This window comes from Hipposideros armiger, unplaced genomic scaffold, assembly GCF_001890085.2.
Source record: "Hipposideros armiger isolate ML-2016 unplaced genomic scaffold, ASM189008v1 scaffold_9, whole genome shotgun sequence".
Lineage (NCBI taxonomy): Eukaryota > Metazoa > Chordata > Mammalia > Chiroptera > Hipposideridae > Hipposideros > Hipposideros armiger.
The window spans coordinates 6,167,244-6,191,495 of NW_017731359.1; positions in this window are offsets into that span (position 1 = coordinate 6,167,244).

A 24,252-nucleotide genomic window follows, 5' to 3' on the forward strand; every position below is an offset into this window, starting at 1 on the left:
ATATATAGCCGTTGAAGGAAAGGGGCAGGGTAGGAAGTACAAAATTTAATCATGTTTCTTTCAGAGCCTTCCGCACTGAGAAGGTTTGTTTATCTCTGCCACTATTACAGTTCTTTCCTTTTTTCTCCACTGTAAATGAGATCTTTTTCTTCTCTTTTGAACTTCTACACTTTGTCGGAAGGCATTGTCCTCATGATTGGCTTTTTAAAGTCTAGCATATCTAGAATTACATTATAGAATCACAGTGTTAGAGAAATCTTTACTCACACAGAAGGAATCTTTCCTGTAGTTGTTCTGAGAGGTGAGCATGGGTCTCTGATTGCTTCTGGAAATGGGGAACTCACTACCGACAGAAAAAGCAGGACTTTGAATTCATTTTCACAGAGCTGGGGAGTCAGGAGGCCTGGATTCTAGTGCAAGCTCCATCATTAATCGGCTGAGCAACCTTGGACAAAATTGTCACTTATTTGCCTCAGTTTTCTCATCTGCAAAATGGTATCATTCCCATTGAGATACCAAAGTGTCTGAGTCACAAATTGAGTACCAGCCCTCCTCTGAGACCAAGTTGGGTTGGAAGCTTTCTGTGGGGGAAGAACTTACTTTTTCCCTTTATTTAAATTTTTTTTCCTGGTTACAGAAGTAGATGTTTTCATTGTAAAAGACTTAGGAATTTACCTAAAAGCATGAGACAAAAACTGAAAATTGTCCTGAGTGTCACAAACCAGAGATAACTTCTGTTCATAGCATAGGCTGTAAAAGATGTAGTTATCTTTATAAAAGTCATCAAGGCAAGATGATAATATTAATAATGCTACAAGGAAGAATTAATAGCAGAAGAAACCAAGCCTTTCCTTAATCATTTTACATATTTTTATATCATTTAATTCTCATGACAACCCTGCATATATTATCTCCACTTTATAGACGGAGGGGGCTTGAGATGTAGAAAATTAAATGATTTGCTCAAGGTCATACAATAAGTGGCAGAATTTATGCTCTTAACCTCATCTCGAATTTAATATGGAATTTTGAACCTGTCCTTCTAAAACAGCATGACCTATGCATTTTACCTTATAAAGCAAAAGCTGGTAAACAAGGAGCAAACAGGCTCTTGGATTGTGTAACTGGCCGTGCGAAAGTGTGTGTACATGGCTTGCACACTATGTGAACTCCGCTATATTCCGATGAATGCCTGCTCTAGTGACGTACTCAAACAATCTCCTGGTCTTGGATATTTAGGTTGTTCTTGAATTTCGTTATTATTATAAAAACACTGCAGTGAATATCTTTGTACTTCAAGCTTTGTGAGCATTTTGATCATTTCCTAGGAAAGAGTCCAAGCTTTTGGTGCTTTTAAGGCTCTACCCAGTTGAGCTTCTACCAGTCAGACAGGTGACTGTTCTGGAGGCTTAGTGAGGTTGCAAATGACAGTGCCCCAAGGTGAAGTCCAGGTGCTGGGCCCTGAACTCCTTTGGTGTTGCCTTTAGTTCTCCAGCTAAGGGAGGGGCCCTTTCCTCTCACCCAGGCCTTTTGAACTCCCTGGGCAGGTTCTATACTATGGATAGCAAGTGATTCCACCATCTGTTGTGTGCTGTCCAGGCCTGGGCATCCCAGGCTGTGGAGAGCTTCGAGGCACTTTAGAAAATCCAGGCTGCTGGTTTTACTAGGACATGGTTGTGAGTGAGTTCATCTAGATCTGCCCTTCCCAACCTTTGTTGGCTTGAAGATTCCCTTCACAGTAAGAAATAATCTCGACGCGCCCCTTATGAATATTTGAATTACTTTTAAACAATATTTTTATGGGGTAAAAGCTAAAAATGTGATTTTCAGTAAGAGATGATACTAAAATTGGTATATTATTAAAATTAGATTCTAAAACCATGTAAGATAAAATATTCATAATATCAAAACAGGCAAATTTTGACCTTTCTCCGATTAATGAGTGACAAATGATGCTTCATGAAGTTTGAAAGAGAATTTCTTGACAATTAGGTAAAAATTGACATCGGACTCATGTTTGGGTTTGGGACCACATGTATATTTAATGGGACCCCAAATATGACTATATATTACAACATAAGAAACATCTAAAAAAAAAATAAAGAGACATGCATTGTTTTCATGAGCTGACATTTGGCATGCCTGAATTTTCTCTTAAAGCTGTTCTTTTTAAAAGTAAACTTAGTGCTTTATTTCTAAATGACATAGGAGGGAGAATTTCAGGCCACCGTTTGTAAGCCTGTCTCCACTAATCATACACCGTGGGCTGCAAATGGATTTTATTTCTAATAAATGTAAAAAGGCAGATAAAAAGACAGAACAGCTGGCCAGAACAGTTCTTCCCCTTTCTCTTTGGAAAATGACTTTGGAAGTTGTGGAGACATCTTAATGTGTTCCTTTAACATTTTGTTCAGACGAACGCAATTTCTAGGCCTGGCTGAAATGGTCTGGAGGTGAATTAGCAGAATCCTCATCACTGTTTGCTCCTCATGTATTTCCACATCCCAGAGTGACAGGACCTGAACTTGGAGCCTTGAGCCCACGTCCAGCCGACCTCCACCAACCTCTGCATAGGCCCCTTTGCCAGCCCGGGAAGGCTCTCGAACCATTCTGCTTTAAAGAACACAAAACAAAATTCGCTGATAATTTTGTTGATTATTTTTTAAGGAATAAAATCAAAGAAGGCAGTTTTATCATTATAATGGCAGAAAACCCTGGAGTGTTTGTGAACCCCGGGGGGTTGGGTATGGAGATGGTCATTTGGACAAATGCTCCCTCTTAGCCCTTTGCTGGACTTGGACACAGGACGCCATGGATGGAGGTCTGATTTGTTTTGTTTTGTTGTCCCCATTCAGAAACTCTCCTGAAGCGGGAGGTAGCAGGGATTTGGATGTCTAGCATGGGTCCGAGGGTCAGGAACCTAGATCTGTTCCAGCACAGTCTGTCTGTCTGTCTGTCTGTCTGTCTGTCTGTCTGTCTGTCTGTCTCTCTCTCTCTCTCTCTCTCTCTCTCTCTCTCTCTCTCCCTCTCTCCCCCTTTCCTTCCCCCTCCCCTCTACCTCTCCCTCTCTCCTTCTCTCCCTCCCTCTCTCCCCCTCTCTCTCTGCCTCAGTTTCCTAATCTGCAAAACAAAGGCAGAGCATTATTTGACCTTGACTCATGGTCCGGGATTTGGATTCTTCCTTAAGTACAGCATCCCTTTTCTGTCTATCCCATGGAAGAATAATTTTGGGCAGTGATTGGTTCCCTTGGACCCCCCACCCCCACCCCAGAGATGCTTCTATGGGAGCAACACACTTTGCTTGGAGAAGGGCTGAGAGAGATGCTAGGCCGCCGTCCCCACTCTCATTCTCCCTGATTAATGAACAGTGAACTACGTTTGGGTTGTGATTTTTGGAGCGCCGAGAGCTCCAGAAAGTTCCTTTTACCTCCTTGTTGGTTGGAAGCTGTCTTTTATGGACCTTCCCTTATTTACATGACAGAGAGAGTGCTTGGCATCTTTTCCGTAGGGGTGAATGGATGGGGAAAGCCAGAAGGAAAATGCAACTGAGATTTGGGGCTCTACATCGTTAGGAACCAGAGCTGGGCCAGCCCTCTAGGTTGAAGGATTTATCTGGAAGGATTTATTCTGGAATCTTCCAGGCTCAGGAGAAGTGAGCAGTCTTCTCTACTGGTTTCATACCTGCAACTCCAGTTATGGCCTCTAGAGGGTGTGGGACCCAAACTCCAGGGCTCTGGACGAGAATCCTGTGGATTTATGGGGAGTTCTGCTGGAATTCTTGAATGTTCCTGCTGGAGGGGCCCCAGGACCCAGAATTAGGTCCCTTGCCTGAGTTCACAGCTGGAGAAATTGCGGCCTAGAGAAGGGAACTCACCCAGGGTCACACAGAGACTTAGGGGTGAGCCAGGGAATTTCAGCCCCAGTCAGCTAGCCCCCAGTTCAGGCCCTGGATGACTAACCTTGGGTGACAGGGCGATGGGGGCACTGGCAAGGCATTCTCCCCTATCTGTCCACAATCTTCCTCAGTCATCTTGCTCAACATGAAGTGTTTTGGCCTTCAAGTCATCCTAAGTAATTAAATAAATTCCCTTGGGGTGGGAGCTTCCAAGATGGAGACCTAGGTCTGCAGGAATTTTGCCTGGCAGGGGACAGCTCTCCAGAGGAGATGGCACTTAAGCCAGAACCAAAAGATGAGCCCGTGTCAGGGAAGGACATTTGGGGGCAGAGGTAGGGGCCACTAGGTACATGTGCGTGGTAGAAGTGGTGGGTAGGTCGGGGAGCAGATACGGGAAGGTGGCTGTGCCATGGTACGCACTGCACCCCATACCAAAGATGGGGTGTTTTTCCCTGTAGTCCATCAGGAGCCACAGAACAGCATGGCTTAGAAAGATGAACACCCTCTGTGTCTGTCCCCAAGGGAACGTCCCTGCTGGCGTTTGGAGATGAGTCGGTTAACAGCACGAGCACTGCCTCTTACTCTCTCAAACGTCTCCTCCACACACAGGGCCATGATTCTCCCTAATAAAATCATATGACGCTCAATTATGCTCCTGTTCCCATGTTCCTGGACTTCATTAAGCACAAAGGGATTAAAAACTTGTATAAATTAATCAATGTACCATAATCCTAAAAATTAGAAGATGAGTCCTTGAGGAAGAAATGTAATACGGGCTTTTTAATTAGCAGGGCCCCCGAGATTCATTGCTCTCCCCTGAAAGTCCTGTGTTTATGAATTGCTTTATCATTGGAAGGGGAAGGCCCCGCGGACTCCCGGCCTGTTGAAAGGAAATGCTAGAAGCTGCATGAATTCCCTGGGCTTGTACCCTCCTCAGAGCCAGAGTGGGATGACAGAGCTGGCCTGGCTTTTTTCTTTCCCCCTTTTCTACCCGACACAAGCGCTAACGTTTCAAAGGAAACTCATAAAAAGGGTCCAAAGGGGGAAATGAAGCTACTTGATTTTATCCTTCTTACTGGGCCTGTGGAATTTATCGTGTAGATTTTGGAGACACACAGTTCTGGGTTCAAATCCTGGCTCTGCTGCTCACCAGCTCTGTGACTGTGGGCAGGTCACCTGACCTCTTCCAGGCTGCTTTCTCCACTTCTTCCTCTGTCCTAGGTCTTTGTGAGAAATGCCTCCTGATGACACATGAGAACTACCCGGCCCCAGCAGCTTCCCCAGCCATCTCAGCCTTCCTCCTTTCCGATAGGGTGCTAACACATCTCCTACTATAGGCAAGTCTACCTGGCCTCAACTTCACATTTCCACCTGCCTGAGCTTGGCAACCTTTTTCTTTTTAGACCTTTCTCTCTTCTTAACTTCCTCTGTCCTTCACAACAGCCTTGCACTATGCCAAGTGTTTCCATCCTAATAAAACCAAAGCATAATTCTTCCCAAATTTCCCTTCTAGCTACTACCTGTTGCTTCTCCTTCCCTCTGCAACGTACGTGGCCTCCCCTACTCATATCCCCAACACAATACTGACATTCTTCTCATTAAGATCTCCAGTGAGTCTCTATCTTACTTGACCTTTGCAGCAGTGGACTCAGATGACCCTTCCTTCTTCCCAGAACCCTCTCTGGTTTCCTTCCTGCTTTTTCCACCCTCCTCAGACTCTTCCCCACTTTTATCCCATGAGTGTTGGCTTTTCCCAGGTTTGTCCTCTATGCTTTCCCTAGGGATGCTCACCTACCTCAGAGCCTTTCCACCCCCTGCGCTCACGGGCCTCTCTGACTCAGTTTCTCTGCTCCAGACCCCAAACCCAAAGGCTTGTGGGTAATTCTACTTTGACATCTTTAAACTCATTGTGTCCATGACAAAACCCTACCCCTTTCCCTCCCAAGAGTGTTTCTTCTTTAGAGCCTCAGTCTAGATAATGGCCCCAATATCCACCTGATGATCTGGAACCCTGCCTGTCCTGTCCAGGGGCAAGAGCTGGGTATCCTGGTCCCCCCTGCATCCCTGGGCCTAGCACAGAACCCTGGGCATAGAGGACCCTTGGTGAGTGGATTCCATGAATGGGTGGATGGCCCTATTTACATCCTTTCCCATGAGGATTAGTTGGCTCAGTTAATGGATGAGATGCTTTGAGTCCATGTTTCCTAATGGTTTCACCCAGGATTGAGTCTGAGACTGACCTTGATCCAGGTAATAGCCCCTCAGGACTCCTGTTAGGGAAAGATTCCACATTTCTAAGCAGGAACCCTTCATTCCATGACCGACTTCCATAGTTTCTGATTTAACGAAGGGCTTCTAGTCTAGGGACCAAAAAGGTCTGTGGAATCCGCCTCAGCAGCACATGGAGGAACAGGAGTCCTGAACCCGGGCAACTGTGCAGTATCACAGCAGTTGATGAAGGAACCCTTAGCTCTGTCTCTGATGGAAAAAGAGGAGGGGGCCTGGACCCGCATCCATGAATGGTCTGTTTCTTATCATGTCCTCTGCCACCAGTGTCCTTGAATTGAACGCAAAAGAAAGAGGACTGAGGGGACGGCTGAGTGGCATGTTGGTTAGGAGTTATCTTGGGACACCAGCTCTGAGCAGCAGGGCCCCAGTTCAGATCCCACATGAGGGCCAGTGACACTGCAACCTCTACAGCAAAGATGGTGAACAACAGCTCGACCTGGAGCTGGGCTGCCGTGAGTCCCTGGTGATGGCGTAGGCTGCAGTGGGGCTGGCCAACAGTGGGCGAGAGCTTTCGTGAGCTGCTGTGAGCTGCTGTGAGCGGCCGTCCAATGGCCAGTGAGCGACTGCCTCACCCGGGAAGAGTGCAGTGATAATACCAACATGGGCCAGTGAAGCGACATCCTCCACAACTAGACTGAAGAACAAAAGGACAGCAGCTTGTCTGTTCCCCTTCCCCCGATTCCCCAGCACTGTTTCCCTCCCCTAATTCCCCAATAAAATCTTAAAAAAAAAAAAAAAAGAGGGCTGACGAGGGGTTATCTCCCAGTGTCAGGAGAAAGGTTATCTCAGGATGTTGGTAGCAGCATAAAGGATCATTTGTGGGTGTCTCACTAAAGTTTATTTAACTTTACCTGCCACCATATTCTGTAGCTCTTATCCTGTGTTGGCTCTTCCCATCACCAGGGCAACCCAGGGTGCTTGCAGGGTGGAGTTGGTTTATCACTATGACTAGCCCATAATTTTCTGATGCTGGGCCTTAGAATTTTCCTCTTATTCCCTTCTGGTAGGAATTTGGCATGTTAGGGGCCCCTTGAAAACATCCAGACTTCACCTAAAATCTTAGCAGAGGATTATTTCTTAGGAATTTCCCCATATCCAGGATCAAAGTCAGAAATATACCTGAACTATGTAGCCCCTACATGCCAGCTAGGGAATGTGTTCTCACACACCAAGGGGGTGCTGCTTATTCCCAGGTCTCGCTGCTGAATCAATTGGAAAGTACATTTTGACCGAAAGGAGAGGCTTTGCCTTATGGGACAGGAGAGCTGGAGAAGTGTTCATTAGAGCAGCTCTAACTCCAGATTTGTAGTACTTGTTTATGCAGGGAGTCCTGTCCAGCTTTACTTGGTCTAGTAAAAGCCCCCCTCAACAGATATCTGGGGATATCAAGGGGTGGGGAGATTTTCCCAGTTCATGGGTGGGTGCTATGTGATCCTTGGTGCCAGGAAGCCACAGAAGGTCACTTCACCAGCTGGGACCTCTGAGGGTGAACACGGACTGTGGTTGTGGGGGCTGCACGCACACGTTCCCCTCTCCCATCGCTTCTGCTGAGGCCCTTGAACCTTGTCAGGGGATGTGGGTTGCTATGGTGATGGGAGGGGAGCTAATCTGGGAGAAAACCTGGGGAGGTGTAAAATTCCAATAGAGAGATAGAATTTTGACATAATACAGCCATTGTCCCAGTTTCCCCTAGAGCTGGGCTTCAGGAAGCACTTGCTTGTCCCTGCTTGACAGGTGGATAGTGTGGGACTGAGAAAGGCTTCCAAGCTGCTGAAAGCCAGACGTGTCTTTGTTTCATTACATTACCCTGGTGGTCTCAGGGTCCACAGATGCTGGAGGGGAGTCCTTGTGATGCTGGGCCCTGGCCTCAAAGTCTTGGAAGTGGGGCCTGTGTTGAATATGGAAGGCTTATTTTGCTGAGAACAGAGGCAGCTGGATGTGGCCTGCTCTCTGTCCCATGGGCCTCCCGCAGCCTCCTCTTTGCTTTCTATGGGACACGAAGGGCCTCCTCCAAGGGCTTAATTTCTGTCCTTGTGCACCATACACACCATACATAGTCTCCCTGCCAACACCATGGAGAACTTGGCCTTCACCAGTGCTTTTTCTCTTGGGAGGCAGGTGTTGGGGGAACCCCTGGGCATCTCCTAGATGCTGAAGAGTAAGATCAGCAGCGATAAAGATATTCTTCCTGGAATACTTGCAGGGAGGGGAAAGATACAGGACTCATAGTTTATCTCATCCACAAGCTCGTATGCCTTTTCTTTTAAATATTCATCATTTGAATGCATCTAGTCTTCCTCCTTCCCTCCCTCCCTCCACTCCCAATTTGCTGAGCACCTATTAAGGACAAGGCTCCATGACAGGTCTTGAGGATGCAAGGACGAGTAAAGTGTTGGGCCCTGTAGGAGGGAGTCTGTGGGGTTGTGGGGACAGTTTTCCCACAATGAGACAGAGAGCTACCCACAATGAGACCGACAATGAAAAGAATCACACAGAGACGTGCGGGTGGAGGGACCTTTGCCCGATGCAAAGACCTCGAGGGCCGTTCGCATCTTCCTTTTATTGAGGGGGGACTAACAAAGCTCCATGTAGGACTTGCGTCATAAGCAGGTGTGCGGGGTAAGCAATCAGTGCATAGGGAGCTTCCTTGTTCCGCCCTGAGCCTCCCCGCTCAATCTTTATCTGTCTTTGGCCCTACACGTACTACACGTACTGTTCCTTTCCTATCTCATGCCTTGGGCCGTTGCCAACTGCCTTCAGCTTGACACGTATTCAAGTCATGACACTCCTTGGGCTCTTGCCAACCGCCTTTGGCCGACATGCACCCAAGTTGCCCTCCTGCTCTGACCTTTCAGAGTGGGGGCCTTACAGTATTGTAATCCTGTGCTGTGTCCTTACAGGAGTCTACCGCCTAGTGTGGGGAAGGTAGAAGTCAGGCATCTAGGAGCCAGGTCACTAATTCCTTGGTCCAAACCTGACCCCAGGAAAAGACGTCTTCAGAAAACATTAGAAGTACCAACATTACAACGTCCCAACTGCTTCATACTACAATAGGTCCATCTGCCCCCTCACCCAACTCCGTGACCGTCCACTTCCAGGAGGGAAGGCAGAGAGGAGGGGGAGAGAAGTTGCTGGAAACTTTGTCAAGGAAGGCAGTCTTGCCCTTGATTCCTATCATTCATATCTCATCCTCTGACATTCCAAATAGGCCATAAGCAGACTTCTCGGCGCCTGAAACAACGCTGAATTCTGGACTGGACCCGCTCCCAGAGTCAACAGATTGCTCTGCCTGCCTCCCCCACCTTGACCTCTGCTGCTGGGCTTATGTCTCCAAGGCCTGAGGCTGCTTTCTTAGGAGGCCTCTAAGACTAGCTAGAAAGATCTCATCTACCCTAAGACGCTATCAGCTCCTAGGGAGGTAAAAAGAACTTGGAAAAAATCTGGAAGCATTCCTCCTGCCCCAAGTTCTTGCTTGAGACTGACAGTGACATCCCCAGGCCCCGGTCTTCGTTTGAGAAGGTTTGCTTTCACTTGGCATCTTCCCTACAAGCTCCAAGATTGACTTGCGCTTTGGACCTGGAAGACTATTCCTGAGCTAGTAAGGAGTCAGCCACTAACCAGGCCTGAAATGCAGGGCTTAGGGACCTCTTGGATGGAAGGGATCCCATAGTGGAGGGTGGGGCTCCTGGAAGCATGCGAGAGCTGCACCATGATAGGAACACCGAGAGCAGGCAGGTCTTTTCTCATGGCTCGTTCAGGGGGTCCTCTAGGCCATTCTTGGATTTGGGGGATAAGAGCTCTGTTTTCAGCTTTTATCTTGGTTTCCATTTTCCTTAGAAATAATAGAGCTCTTATGCAAGCTCTCATTTCTTCTCTTTGCATGTCTGGGTGGAGGTTCATGGCATAAATTCTGCCTTTCTCAAATAAAATAGGCACAAGGGAGGGCCTGGGATGAGGACTGCACCCCCATATTTCAGGCTTGTGTTGGAGCATAAGCATCACTCCAAGAATGGGTGAGGGCTGGTTAGTGGGGTCTCTTCTGACAGTGTCCCTACAGGCTGCTGCTCCAGGAACAATGAGGGGCATGTAGTGGATGGAATAGTGTCCCGTCCAAAATTCATGTTCGCCCAGAACCTCTGAACGTGGCCTTTTTTGGAAATAGGATCGTTGCAAATATAATTAGTTAAGGATCTCCAGATGAATCATCCGGGATTTGGGATGGGTGCTCACCCCAATTACTGGTGTCCTTGTAAGAGGAGAGGACCCACAGAGACACAGGAAGGAGGCCATGTGAAGACGGCCAAGTTCTCTGCTCCTTTTGCCGTCCTCTCTGCCCTGGAGGAATCTAGCAGTGAGGGGTGAGGCTCAGAATCCAGCTTTTAGAACTCTGTACATCCAGAGTAGACCTGTCATATGTCATCCCAGAAACATTTCGTTCATCAAGTCTTTATTCCAGCGCCCAGCCCAAGGCCAGGTGTAGAAACCCACCTAGGGAGGCAGGAGATCCATCCTTGCGGTTAAGAGCTTAAACTTTGGAGGCAGACAGGTCTGGCTTTGAATCTCACCGGCTTTGAGGCAAGTCATGTTATTTTTCTGAGCCTGTTTCATTATCAATAAGTTGGGGATAATAATGTCTGTCTTACAGGGAAGCTGTGAGGCCCGAATCACATCTCATACCTACAGTGCTTAGTGTAGCACCTGGTCCGCAGTGGAAGCCCACTAAATGGTAGCTATTATTATTAATAATGAATGTAGGCTGAGTGAATGCACAGATGAATGAATGTCTGGGCAACCTTCAGCCAAATGTGCATAACGAATGCTTACTCTCTCCCCATCCTTGCCCAAGTAAAATATACAAAGGGTCTAAGGAAACCCATTAGCCGCTGCTAACTTGCTTTCCTAACAAGAAACCTCCAGCCACAGCCAGGGGCTCCTTTGTGACCCCTAACACCCCATTCCGTTTCTGGGCTCTGAAAGCAAGCGGCACCCTCACTGCACCCAGAAATTCTTCCTCCCCTCGCCATGTGGAAAACCCAGGCACACCTGCACTAGTGGCTGCTGAGACACATTTTCCCCTCGGTTGCCTGGCCGATTTTGACTCCACAGCTGCAAACAGCCTTCTTTTTTTTCCGTTTTCCAAATCAAAGCGTGCCTTTGCTCTCTGCACTCCCGAGTGGAATCTGCGGGGAGGGCAAGGAGAAAGCTGAGCGATTAGACACTCCGCCGGCTCCCTCTCGGAGGCCGGAGCCGTTTTTAGCTTTGCGTCTCTGGCAGGCGGCCCTGGCCTTGGGGTCTGGTCCCAGCCTGGTAAATTAATAACAGCAGAAGACTGTCAGGGCCCAGAAAGCTCCGGGAGGGAGGCGGCACCATTTCCCCTGAGCACAGCTGAGTTGGAGGTGCTCCCGTAGTTTTCCTTTATGCTGCTGTGAAGGACCGTTTCCCCTGTGCTCTTGCATCACCTTTGTCCAGGTACTGCTTTTCGAATGACTCAGTGTAATTAAAAGCAACAGGAAACTCCCCTCCATGTGTTCTTAGTTGAAAATAAAAACACATTTTCTAATCCGAAACTGTGTGCCTGCAAGTGAGAGTTAAGACGAGGCAGAGGATGCAGGGTCTGGGAGCGGTGGAGGGACCCTGAAGCGTCCAGGAGGGGAGAGAAAATTCCAGGTTTTCTGAAATGGCATTTGTAATTGGGGCCTGCTCCCAGGAGCCTGGAACAGGTGGGAGCTGGAGTGGTTGGTGTGCAGTGGGTTAGTTTTGCTTTTTAAGCAAAAGGGTCAGTTTCTGGAGGCAAATGGGCTTCAGGCTGATTCAATCTGTTGGCGAAAATAACTATATTTGGATCTAACGAAGACTATAAAAGAGGCTCCAGACTTGTTTTCCAGCCTTGCAGGAGTCCGGTGGTTTTAAATGAAGGGCAGATGTAGCCCGAGGCCCAACTCTGCCTCCCCCAGCCCTGCTGTAAATGTATTAAAGGGTAAAAAGAAAGGCAGGACTTTTATGGTTAAGAAAGAAACGGCCTGACAAGGCAGCTTCCCTGAGCCCAGAGGGGGATTCTGGGGACACATATGGAGAAGGTGGGATCTCTCTCTGCAAAGGGCACTGGGGAGGAAAAGGGGAGAGGTAGGGGCGCTGATCTGACAGCCAAGGCGCTGGTCTTGGGTCCTCCATTAGGTCTCCCTCTGCCAGGCCAGTCCTTACCCCACAACTCAGGCTGAACACACAGGCTGCTTTGTGACTTCACGTGAAAGGGGGACTGAAGCTGGAGCCCTGGCGTTCCCAGGTAGCATAACACCTGGTGCCTGGGAGGGACTCAGTTCATTATTCTGGTGACAAAAATAAAAAGCACATGCTCTTTGCAGCAGGAACTCTACCTTTAAACATGCATAGGAGTGGGAGCTTACCACCTTTCAAGTTCGGGGGTGGCAGAGGTACCTGGGACTGAGTTAGAGCCTTATCTATACCTGTGACCACCAGAGTCACTCACCGTACTTGTTTGCACCTGTCTGCACCTTGGGTCCTTGTAAGAGGTAAAAACCCAAACCAGGTATTGGGACAAGGTGTGAGGCCTGGGGGTCAGTGAAGGGTGCTAGTACTACTCAGGAAATGGAGGGAAACTGAGGCAGGCCCCCAGCTCCAAGAATGACATCACAGGAGGGGTGGAGCAAGGAAGCCTGCTGCTAGCTGTCAGCCCAGGGCTGCTGAGGTGGGCTGTGACCACGAGAAGCATCTGGGCAAGTTGGGGTCCTGGGAGCCAAGAGGAAGGATGCCAGACAGGCCTTTATTCAGGTTTGGAGCGTGGGCAGCGGGGAAACATGTTTCATTCTTTCCGGCTTCCGTCTTCCAACACCCCCCTGTCTCTTCCTCTAACACCCCACCCTGCTTCAGTCTTCCCGGCTGTAGTCTGTTATCCAGAAGGCAGCCAGCGTGGCCTGCGTAAATCGCAGACCTGCCCATGCCACCCTCCCGCCGTTGAATCCCTCCAATGGCTCCCAGTTACTTCCGGGATAGAGTCCAAACTCTGTAGTGTGTTCTACAAAGCCTTCTGCAGTCTTTCACATGCTTTCCTTCCGTCCCGTGGAAGGGCGCACGTCGCTCGGGGCTCCCTGAGTGGACCGCTCACTACAGTGCGTGTTTGCTCATTGTTACTGCCCCTGTTCATGCTTCGCCCTTATTCCCTCCACAAGGCACCTACATCTTTGATGGACAACTCAGCCTGTCATGTGTGGCGTCAGACCTCAAGATCCTGCCGGAGTCTTTGCCTGAGGACTTTTTCTGGTTTCAGGAGAATAGCCATGGGGGTGGGGTGGGTGGGGAGGAGACTGTCTCAGGAACACCTGCAATAAATAAGGAGCAGGAACTGGAGAGAGACTAAATATCCAGCTTCCAAGGCCTCCCTGGGGTAGCTCTATACAATCTCTCCGGGTCCCCAGGGGATTGTGTACTGGTGTCCCATAATAACCCACTGGTTAATGCATTCATTGCTTTCTCTTCTTCCCTGTTGTGGTGGCTAAATGTTTGCATTCCCCAAAATTCATGTTGAACGCCCCCGCCCCGCCCCCCCCCCAACCAAAGTGATGGGATTAGGAGTGAGCCTTTGGGAGTTGGGAGGTCAAGATGGCGGAGCCCTCCTGATGGGATCAGTGCCTTTGTAAGAGTCCTGGAGAGCTTGCTTCGTCTTCCTGCTCTCTGCATGAGCAGATACAAGCAGAAGTGGGCAGGCACTCTGTAGGCCAGAAGAGCGTTCAACACCAGAACCCGACCATGCTGGCACCCTGACCCGGAGGAGTCAGTTTCTGCTGTTTACAGACAGCCCGAGCTGCCTAAGACGTCTCTTACTTCCCCATCCCTCACCGGCTTCCTGGGATCACCCCCTCCCTCCATATAGTCTCTCATCAAATTCTAATCTCAGGCTCTGCTTTGGGGGGGACCCAAACCATGACTGTTTGGTATCCACTGTACCTTCTGCCTGGAATGCAGAAGGAACTGGAGGGAAACCGAGGCAGGCCCTCTGCTAGTTTGCTGGTTATCAGCTCAGGCTCTCCTAGTAGGCTTCCCTGAATTTAGCTGCCCTGCTCTGTGTTCCGAAGAATCCGGCTGACTTGCTGTCTGGTATAACTCGTCAACTCCTGTGTGTAGCCCAGGGCATGGGGCCCTCAGCGTCGAGGCCATGCATTCATGTCTGCGTCCAGCGGCTGGCACAGCACCTGGCACATGGTAGGGGCTCAACAGATATGTGTACACGGTGTGGGCATGATGAACACTTGCAAGTGTTAGCAGCCTGGGCTTGGAAATAGCAGCAAATAGTGTTTTCTGTGTTTCACAGATTCTTCCTCCCTCGGCCAAAATACATAAATTTAAAAATAAAACCATGTATGTGTGCAGTGTGAGGGCTTCTGAAAATACTTTTATGTGAGGCTGGGTCTCCCATAAACTCTGCAGTGAGCAGACAGCATTGCCCCATTTTACAGATAAGGTCACTGAGTCATGGAGGTTCGTTGGCTGGCCCCAGTCAATAACCATAAAGGTGGAGATTGTAGCCCAGAAAGGTTAGGTGAATGGCCCAGAGGCACACAGCACAGAGCCAGCAGGAGAGTCAACCAGACCCCAGGCTTCTCAGCCTCCAGAATCCACATTCCCTCCCCTGATCAACTACTGCCTAGGGCGGGTACCTGCTGTTGTCCGGCTGTGTGTCGGGGCCCACCCCTCCACTCTTCATTGTCACAACAGTCCTCTAAGCTGGAGAGTGCAGCTCCGTGTTTCAGATGAGGAGACTGAGGTTCTGAGAGGCTCCCGGGACAGATCCAAGGCCCGCCCCCAGGTCAGTCTGATGCTGCCTCCAGGGCGCTTTCTCTCCATCCAGCCCATCCCTTTTCCTAAAGGTTCCTGTAGTTTATGTCCCAAAGCAGACAGCACAGGCAGAGGAGCATTTCAGGAATATATCTGGCGAAGATTTCATGGCAGACACTGCTCAGAAACCTTGGGCGTTTGTGTCTGTGGGGCTCAGGGTTCCAAGCAGAGAGTCACATGGTGGGCTGGACCAGCAGTGCTGAGGCAGCTGTTTGCGCTGACCAGGGCCATGGATAGCTATGCTTCCGATGCAAGAGGGCTTTGTTAGCAGAGTGAGGAAGAGGAAGGCAGAAGGGGAAGGGGAGGAAGGAGAAGAGGTGGTAGCGGAGGAAATTGCATCTTTTGAGGCAAGTGGGCGTTCTCCCTTCTCTTGCCGACCTGCACCTCGAGGTTTTCCAGAAACAACTCCACATATCTTCATTCTCGTTTCAGGAGGTGGGAGATCAGGTGGAGAAGGCCAGACAATTGCTAAGCTGAGAAATGCTTTTCATCACGTAAAGCTCAGATGGCCTTGGCGCATCCCTTCTCCCCTCCCCACACTCCACGTCCCACCAAGGCATCCATTCTACCTCTTAAGTAGAGCCTGTGACCTAGCTCCTTTCCACATCCCTTGCCGAGACAACCGGTTGAGCCTCCTTGCTATCTCTCTGCTCTCGCTCCTGTCCCCAACTGTCCCGCCCACGCTGGCCCGAGTGACCCTTTCAGAGATGCAAACCTGACCAAGTCACTCTCCTGTTAAACCCTTTCCTGGCTTCCTGTCATAACAGCGTACAGTTACATACAGTCTTGTGCTGGCAAACTGGCAGGAAAAGAAATGTTCTGATTTACAGGGTTTGCTGGTTGCCGTGGTGTAAAGACTCCCACTATTTGAGCTTAATGTTCCGCTGGCAACACTTTTGAATATTGAACAATGGTTCTTCTTGAGTGGCAGGAGGTGGCTCTCACACATCACAGGGACAAGGCGGCTGGCACTGCTTTAAGAATTTTATCTTTGTCCCGTGTCCTTCCCCTGCCTGGCAGGCCCTCTCCGCTCATCTGCATTTATCCGCATCCTCCCCCTCCTTAGTCCCACCTCCAGTCTCATTTGGCTCAGAATGCCTCTCCACACTGACCCCATTGCTGGAATAGTGGGAAGTACCCTTGTCAACATCCAATTTGCCCTGTCTTCCTAGCAGGATCTCAAGTTTCTTCCCTGGGTGAGGATGGTCCATTGCAGGGGCCCAGCCATCATTTGTGACTCCTAGGTGTTATTAATACCTGTCACTAATCAGGCCATTGCCAGCGAGTACCGATTGAGCACCAACAATGCAGTCAGTCTTGGTGGAACCACTGGTGGGGGAAACAGAGGTGCCAGCTGCGAGCCCTGCCCTCAGGGACCAGGAGTCAGCTTTGGTTTTCACGGGTATCAGGACATGGAAGCCACAGGTCAGTCCATTCATGGGAAATCAAAAGGACTGAGGGGGTGTTTTCAAGGTCAGGATGTGGCCTTTCTGTTGGGAGTTCAGTTCTGTAGAGAAGGAAAGAGGGAGCTTACGGCCGCTCTTCCTGCCTGGTACCACAGGGTAGGGTGCCCACCTTTATCCTGCTTGGAACCTGCCATCCTCCCTCTAAAATGTCACCACCTCCTGCTTTCCATCATGAAAAGACTGAGCTTGGGGTTAAAGAACCTTTAACATTAAAACAAAAATGAAATATGTTTTTTTCCCTAAACAATTGGCAAAATCTAAAAGAGCAATAAAACCCAGTGCTGTCAAGACTGCAGCAAAATGACATTCTTGTGCACTATCCATGGGAGAGTAAATGGGCCCAAACTTCTTTTTGGATTGTGCTTTGGCATTGTGTAGATAAAATAAAAATGTACGTTCAAGGAATCTGTAACATTTATGTGGATGCTACTGTGAAGGCATAAAAGATGTGGATATTATTTTCTTGTAAGAGTAAAGAATTAGAAATAACCTAAACTATCACCAGTAGGGGATTGGTTGAAACAAGGCAATAAATGTATAAAATGCATCAAAACTTGCCGTTTTAAAGTGTGGTAGATTTGGAAGTGATGATTTGGACAATGGTCCATGCTCTGTTGATAAGTGGGGGTTAAAGCAAGTTGCAGAGTGTTGCTGACGTCCCACCAGAGCAGGGCCCTGTCTCTTGTTCACAGCTGTCCCCAGCACCTGGGGAGGAACCTGGCCCTGGGAAGTGCTCCATAAATGTGGCTGCTATGATTGTCAGCAGGCCGTAAAGAAATGATGAACGAATCTTATGTGGTAGAATCTTATGTAGAAGCATAGAAAGAATATGGAAGGAACCTCATGAAAACATTAATAGAGCTTACCCCTGTTTGGCTTAGAATTAGCGGGAACGGGATGAGACACTCAAGTGTATTTTGTACATTTCTGTACTGTCTGAATTTGGTATGAGTTCATATTATTTTTGTGCATAGAATAACAACCAGAAGAATTGAGAAAAATATCCCTTTGCAGTCTTTCCCCTTCTATCATGTTCTAGTATCAGCTGTTAATACTCCCAGTATAACTGCTCGGGTCTTTGCAGGCCTGGGAGCTGGTTTTGTTTCTATTGATTCCTGCCTGGTAAACTGTGGCTAATGAGAGCTCTTCTCTCACAGGGTGGTAGAGTGAATCATACGCAGTCATGGGGGTGGGGGTGGGGGGCTGAGCTCAGTGCTACCCCCGGCGCATAGAAGTAGCTCATAACTGTGAGTTGCCTTCCACCACCCTATGGAGTTTCATTCACTGACTCTCACACTTCCCTTTTTTTGGCCTCAGGGCTTTTGATTGAGTTCATCAGAGAATCCATAGTTCCTGAAACATGACCAAGGATGAAACCCTCAGGAAGATCCAGCCCAATTCTGTCATTTTGTGGAAACCAGGGCTCAGAGAAGTTAAGTGACTTGCCCAAAGCCACACAGCTTCCAAGTAGTAGACATAGTGTCTGCACTGAGCTCCAAAACCATGTGCTTTCATTGTTCTGTACTGCCTGGCAGGGACTTAGGTTTTGCCTTCCCAGGAGGACTCCTAGAGGCAGAGATGCCTTACCCCAAGTGGAAGGGGGCCCCAGTGGGGGCTTTTTAACAATCTGTCAGAGGCCCTCCCCCCATCTAGGCCCCACTCCCTCTGGCCCTGAGAAAGGAAGAGGTCGGGCTGGAGCAGTGCGCCCATGTTTATCTGGACTCAGGGGCTCTCCCTCCCTGGCTGGTCCTCTCCAGTCACACACCCACCTGGGCCACCTCCCTAAGAAGAGGTCTCCCTCGGTCATCACAAGCCTCAGAGACAGCCAGACCTGGGTTCCCAACTCCGCTCCACTTAGCTGTAAGCCTTGAGTTGCTCTGCTGCCAAATGAGGGTAATGAGGCTTACCTGTCAGGCACGTGTTGAGAATTAAGTGAGATGGCAGTTGCACACCTGCCCAGTGTGGGGTCTGGCTCGCCACAGGCAAGCTGGGTGGATGATGGGAAAATCGGAATCTGTTTGATTAAAGAGAGGCACTTTCCTCCTGGGCCTCGAGGCCACCTGTGACATGACGGGGCTCCCTGGCTTGGGGATAAGACAGGAAAGCAATGTTTCTGACTACTGTCTCAAAGTCAGTGTAGCTGCCTGTTGACCATTCTGGACTTCCCTAAATATATATGGGAGCAGGGTATGAGCGTGAGTAATAGCACGGTCTTAGCAGCCTGGGACTCCAGGGTTGGAGTCCCGGATCCACCACTTTCCAAGTCCCTTGAATTCATGAACCCACATTTCCTCATCTGTAAATTGGAGCCAATATTAACATATACCTTGTGAATAAAAGTGAAATAAAGGAGCTAAACCTCTTAGTTTGGTACCTGGCGTATATGGTAAATACCAGTAAATGTCACGGGTTTAAATATTTTACCACTGCTCTTGTTTTTACTATCACGGTGTGATAGTCCGTGCCATTCTCCAGATAGTTTCTGTTTGCCTCTGGGCAAATGGCGGGATTGTACTTCTCTGACCCATTACAGTTAGGCTTGGCCTCTAACTTGCTTGGAGCCAATGACATGTAAGGAGAAGCATGTGTCACCTTGAGGAGAAGTGATGAATAGAAATTCTGCCCCGAACATATAGGCCCCTTAGTGGGGCTAAGCCACTGAGAGTGGGGGGCTGTTGTTTGAGCAGCATAACTTGGCTCCTCCTGACTGATACCCAGGGGTGGACCCCGGCACGGCAAGACCCCAGGGTTTGGGAAGGGGGGAGGGGGGTAAATGGCCTCTGCTTTGTCACATGAAGAGGGAGAAGAGAGAGGCGGAGGAGTTCATGCAGTCCCTCGCACAGGAGGCTTTTATCCAATGGAGTGATTAAAGCCGTCAGGCCCCACACCCTCCTGCTCCGACTGCAAGAACTGGGAAGTGTGTGGGGAGCTGCATAGATCGGCCCCAGATTGCAGCTGTGCATGTCCTCTTTGGAGCCAGTCAGTCCTTTGCCTGAGCATCCCCCATCTATTTCTCGGCAAAGAGCGGGCTGTCCCTACTTCTTGGAGTATGAACTTCCAAGTGACTTCCAAGGGCCACCGCTCTGGAGGATTTTAAAATTGTAATCTCTCGAGGCAGCCCTGGGGAACACCCCCTTGAACTTACTCCCAGCCCAGTCCACGAGCAGGCTTCCTGGGCAGTGCCACCAGAGAAGAGCCCTGGACTGAAATACCACCCGCAGGGCACTCTCTGGACCCCTGTGCTGCAGATCACAGGAGAAGATTGAAAACCTAGATCGTCCTGGCGGGCTAATGTTTTGACTCTCACTCATCTCTATTACGGTATAAATGACAGATATAAAGTTATTCAGCCCCAGACTGGCGTTCCCACTATATCAGCAGAGGTGAGCAATGGGATACAAACGCCTAAAAGCTGAGAGATGGAGCCGAAACGGGTCAAAAGGGACATTGGGAGAGAAAATTGGGGCCTGGGATGGGCCACAAGTCATGCTTTCTCTGGGAGGCGATGCAGGGACTTTGAGCTCAGGCAGCCTGGGTTCAAAAGCCCCTCTTACCACTTGGCTGCTGTGTAATCTTCAGGGGAAAGTGGATGGTTCTGAGGTCACGAGGGTGCAGCTGGCTCTGTCATGAGATATGTAAATGCCTGTGCTGGGTCATAAGTGGGGTACTCAGAATGCCTTCTCCTGTGTCCCCTGAATATATCAGCACCAATACTGAGAGCCATCTCTTTTTTGTTTCGCTGCAGGGATAAAACTGAATTGAACTCAGTTAAACAAACATTTACTGAGTTCCTCCTCTGTGCAGGCCCTGGACTGGTATTGTAGATAGGGAGATGAGGAAAGCGTGCTGCTGGTGGTCTCTCGGAAGACACCATAGGGAGACCCCAGGGTGGAAATCTGGGGAATTGGTCTAGAAAGTCGTTTTCTTTCCCTGGGACTCAGGTTCCACACGTAGCCTGGGGAGAGAGCAATGACACCTTCTCTGACACGTTGTGGGCGGGGACTAAGTGAAAGGATGTGTGTGAAAACCATTTGCAAATAACAAAGCTCTACGCAAGTGTGAGGTGTTCTAATTATTATGGGTGAAATGGCGTCCAGTTGGAGGTCATCCCGATGGTGTCCACGTGTCCCTGTGAGACCATGCTGAGGTTTTCCATGGGATGACTTGATCAGAGACATTTGATTGGACTTGGTCTGTTTCTGGGGGGCCTGGGCAGCTTTCCACACACATTTCCTTGGAAGAGAGGGGGCTCTGGCCTCCATCCATCAATGGGTTCTCAACCCAGAACCAGCCCCTTGCATTCCCACTCTGAAGGAGTGGAACTGTATCCTGCTTGAAGAAATGCTAACCATCTGGCCCATAAGGCCATAGTGCAAATGGTTGGGGACCAGCGAACCTCAATGTGCCCCTTGAGAATCAGGAAGTATTCTTATTTTTAAAATGGCAGACTTTTATGACTTCTGAGCTCAGATGCTCCTAATTGAGCTTCTTGATGATTCCTTCCTTGAGTTTTTTGAAAGTTTTTAAAAATGAAGTTGTTATGTTCTGAGTTTCAAAGATGGCCTGATTGGTTACCAACCATAAGCTGCCTGGCAGAGTGGGGAGGGCTTTCTCCCGTGGGCCTAGAACTTTCAGGTTGGCTGGGGCAGGGCTGCTGGTGTGCCAGGGCATGAGCTTTCTCTGTGGAAAGATGGAAAGGCAGCAAGCTTGGCTAAAGGTGCAAACCACATATGCCAGTTACTCTTACTAAGCAAAACGCGTTAATTGGGCTTCCGTAGAGTTCGGCATGGTGCTAGGTAACGGGGGATCAAAGTCGTTACTATTAGACGATTACCAAAGAGATGGTGAAAGAAGAGGCAAATACAGAGTCAATCGCATGGGAGCACAGAGGAAAGGTCCCAGACCTGCTTGGGGTATGGCTGGCAGTCAGGCCTATAAAAACAGTTTGGAGTCCTTCAGAATAAAACGAGCTCATGGACATTTTAGCAGAGGGGACAGCATAGTTGACTGAATAGACAGCATAGAAGACTGAGAAGCCAGAAGTTCTGAAGTTCTGGTGTGTAGAGAAGATGCTAGTGGTAGAGGGGTGTGCATGAGGCTGGGGATGAGACTGGGAAAGGCCTGAAACCCCAATGAGGCTGATTTTGTTAAGTCCATGGTTTGCAAAGATCTTCTCTTTCAATACCCCTTGTGATGGGAAGCTCACTACCTCTGAGGAAGTCCTTTTCACCTTCAGCTCTGACCCATAAAAAGCCCTTTCCAAGTGCAAGCCAGTGCCTGCTGTTGGTCTTGGAGGTACCTGAAGCACAAACCTATGCCATGCTTGGCCCTTCCATCTTGTTGTTGTCTTTATTAGAGTGATAGACATTTGGTTTTGGGACCATATTGGTACCTTCTTTTTCCTATGAGCATTTCAAAGGTTATGCTTGTACCCAGAACCTCTGGAACTTTCCATTAATGATCCAGGTTCATCTCTGCAGTTTGTCTAATGTATAAGAGCTTGAGGTTTGGGGCTCAACAGTCCTGATTTAAAATCCCATCTCAGCCACTTTGTAGCTTCCTGACCTTGAGCAAGTGGCTTTCCAAGTTCAGCTTCCTTAGGAGTTATTATCAATGCCAGTAACACACCCAGATCACTCCATTCTTTCCAGGCGATTGAGCTGGAGTTCTGGAAGATTCTTGAGCAGTACTGTCACTGGAAAGACTCCAGAGCTTCTGGCTGTTTTCGATCTTCTTATTCCCCTAGAAACCAACCGATTTCTGTGTTTTCTGACTAAAACAGGCCTCTTAAGAAAGATTAGCCCCTGTTTCTTTAAACGTGTCTGTTAAGGGCTGCACTTTCATTTTAGTTTCTGTTGATTGGGGATACATTTGTAATATGCTTTTTCTTGGCAGCTTTGGTCTTTTTTTATACAAAATATCTTATCATTCTGTCTTGCCTCTCTGGGCTGTCCGTGGGAGGTCCTGGGGATTTGCTATTCCTGAGCCTTTGGCCCCATGATCCTCTAAAACTGCAGTGTCCACTGGGGTCAGCCTGCCTGGCTGCGGGCCTGCCAGGAATCAAGAACCACTCAGCCTCAGAGAAGGAAGGCTCACCGGGATTACCCAGGTCACAGGTCTCCTGTCGCAGACTGGGGGATGGAGCCCCAGAGAGCAGGATCAGAGGAGCTTGTCTAAAGTCACAGGGCAAACTGGTGGCAGGGGTGGGTTGACAAGTCACCTCCCTCGGCTCCACGTCTTGCACTTAACTGGGCTCCTGGCCTCCTGTGAAGTAGTGTGAGCATTGCAGGCATCAGTCATTGGGCTGATTCGTCCTTCAGGCCTGCACATCTTGGGGGAGGTCACAGCTCCTACCACTGACCCAGTTCAAAACTTAGCCTTATGGGGCTGGCAGAGTGGTGTGTTCGTTAGGAGTTGGCTTGGGATGCCAGCTCTGAGCAGCAGGGCCCTGGTTCAGATCCTGCATGAGGGCCAGTGACGCTGCGCCCTCTACAGCTAAGATGGTGAACAACAGCTCAACCTGGAGCTGGGCTGCAGTGAGCGGCCAGCGACAGCATAGACTGCAGTGGGGCTGGCTGGCAGCGGGCATGCGCTTTCATGAGCCGCCGTCCAATGGTCGGCGAGTGACTGCCTTACCCGGGAAGAGCGCAATGATAATACCAACATGGGCCAGTGAAGCGACGTCCTCCACAACTAGACTGAAGAACATAAGGACAGCAACTTGTCTGTTCCCCTGCCTCGATTCCCCAATGCTGTTTACCTCTTCCAATTCCTCAATAAAATCTTTAAGAAAAAACCAAAAAACAAACAAAAAAAACCCCTTAGCCTTTTGAGCACCCAGGCTGCCTGACCTGCAAACACCCGGAAACTCAAAGCCAGTCAGATGTCCCCTGAGCTCCAGTTCTCCCACCCTGGTTCCTGGCTGAAGCGGAGGCTGTGCTGTAGGAGTGCTCAGGAACCCCCCCCCCCCAAGGAAGGCAGTGAACTCCAGCGGCTGTGGGCCTGGGGATTTAGAATTATAACTTCCTCCCCCAGCCTCCATTCGCAGCCTGGCCCCATCCCGGGCCTTGGGAGGATTAACTTGTGAATCAGTTTCCCAGTTTTCCTAAGAAGAAATGATATTCAGTGTATTTGTTTTCTTGTTGCTGCCATAACAACTGACCACAAACTCAGTGGCTTAAAACAATACAAATTTATTCTCAATTCTGGAAGCCGGAAGTCCAAAGAGTCTTATGAGGCTAAAATCAAGGTGTTGGAAAAGCTGGTTCCTTCCGGAGACTCAGGGGAGACCCATTTCCTTGCCTTTCTAGCTTCTAGAGTCTTCCTGTATTCTTGGCTGTGGCCCCCTTTCTTCATCTTCAAAGCCAGCATCTTAGCATCTTTCTGAATCTGCTTTTGTCATTATCTGGCCTTCTCTTTTCTGTATCAAATATGCCTCTGCTTCCCTCCATAACAGCGGTTCTAAACCTGTGGGTCGCGACCCCTTTGGGGGTCGAATGACCCTTTCACAGGGGTTGCCTAACATCGGAAAACAAAAAGATATTTACATTACGATTCACAACAGTAACAAAATTACAGTTATAGAGTAGCAACGAAAATAATTTTATGGTTGGGTGTCATCACAACATGAGGAACTGTATTAAGTGGTCGTGGCATTAGGAAGGTTGAGAACCACTGCTCTCTAAGGATATTTGTGATTATATTTAGAACTCACCTGGACAGTCCAGGCTAATGTCCCAATCTGGAGGTCCT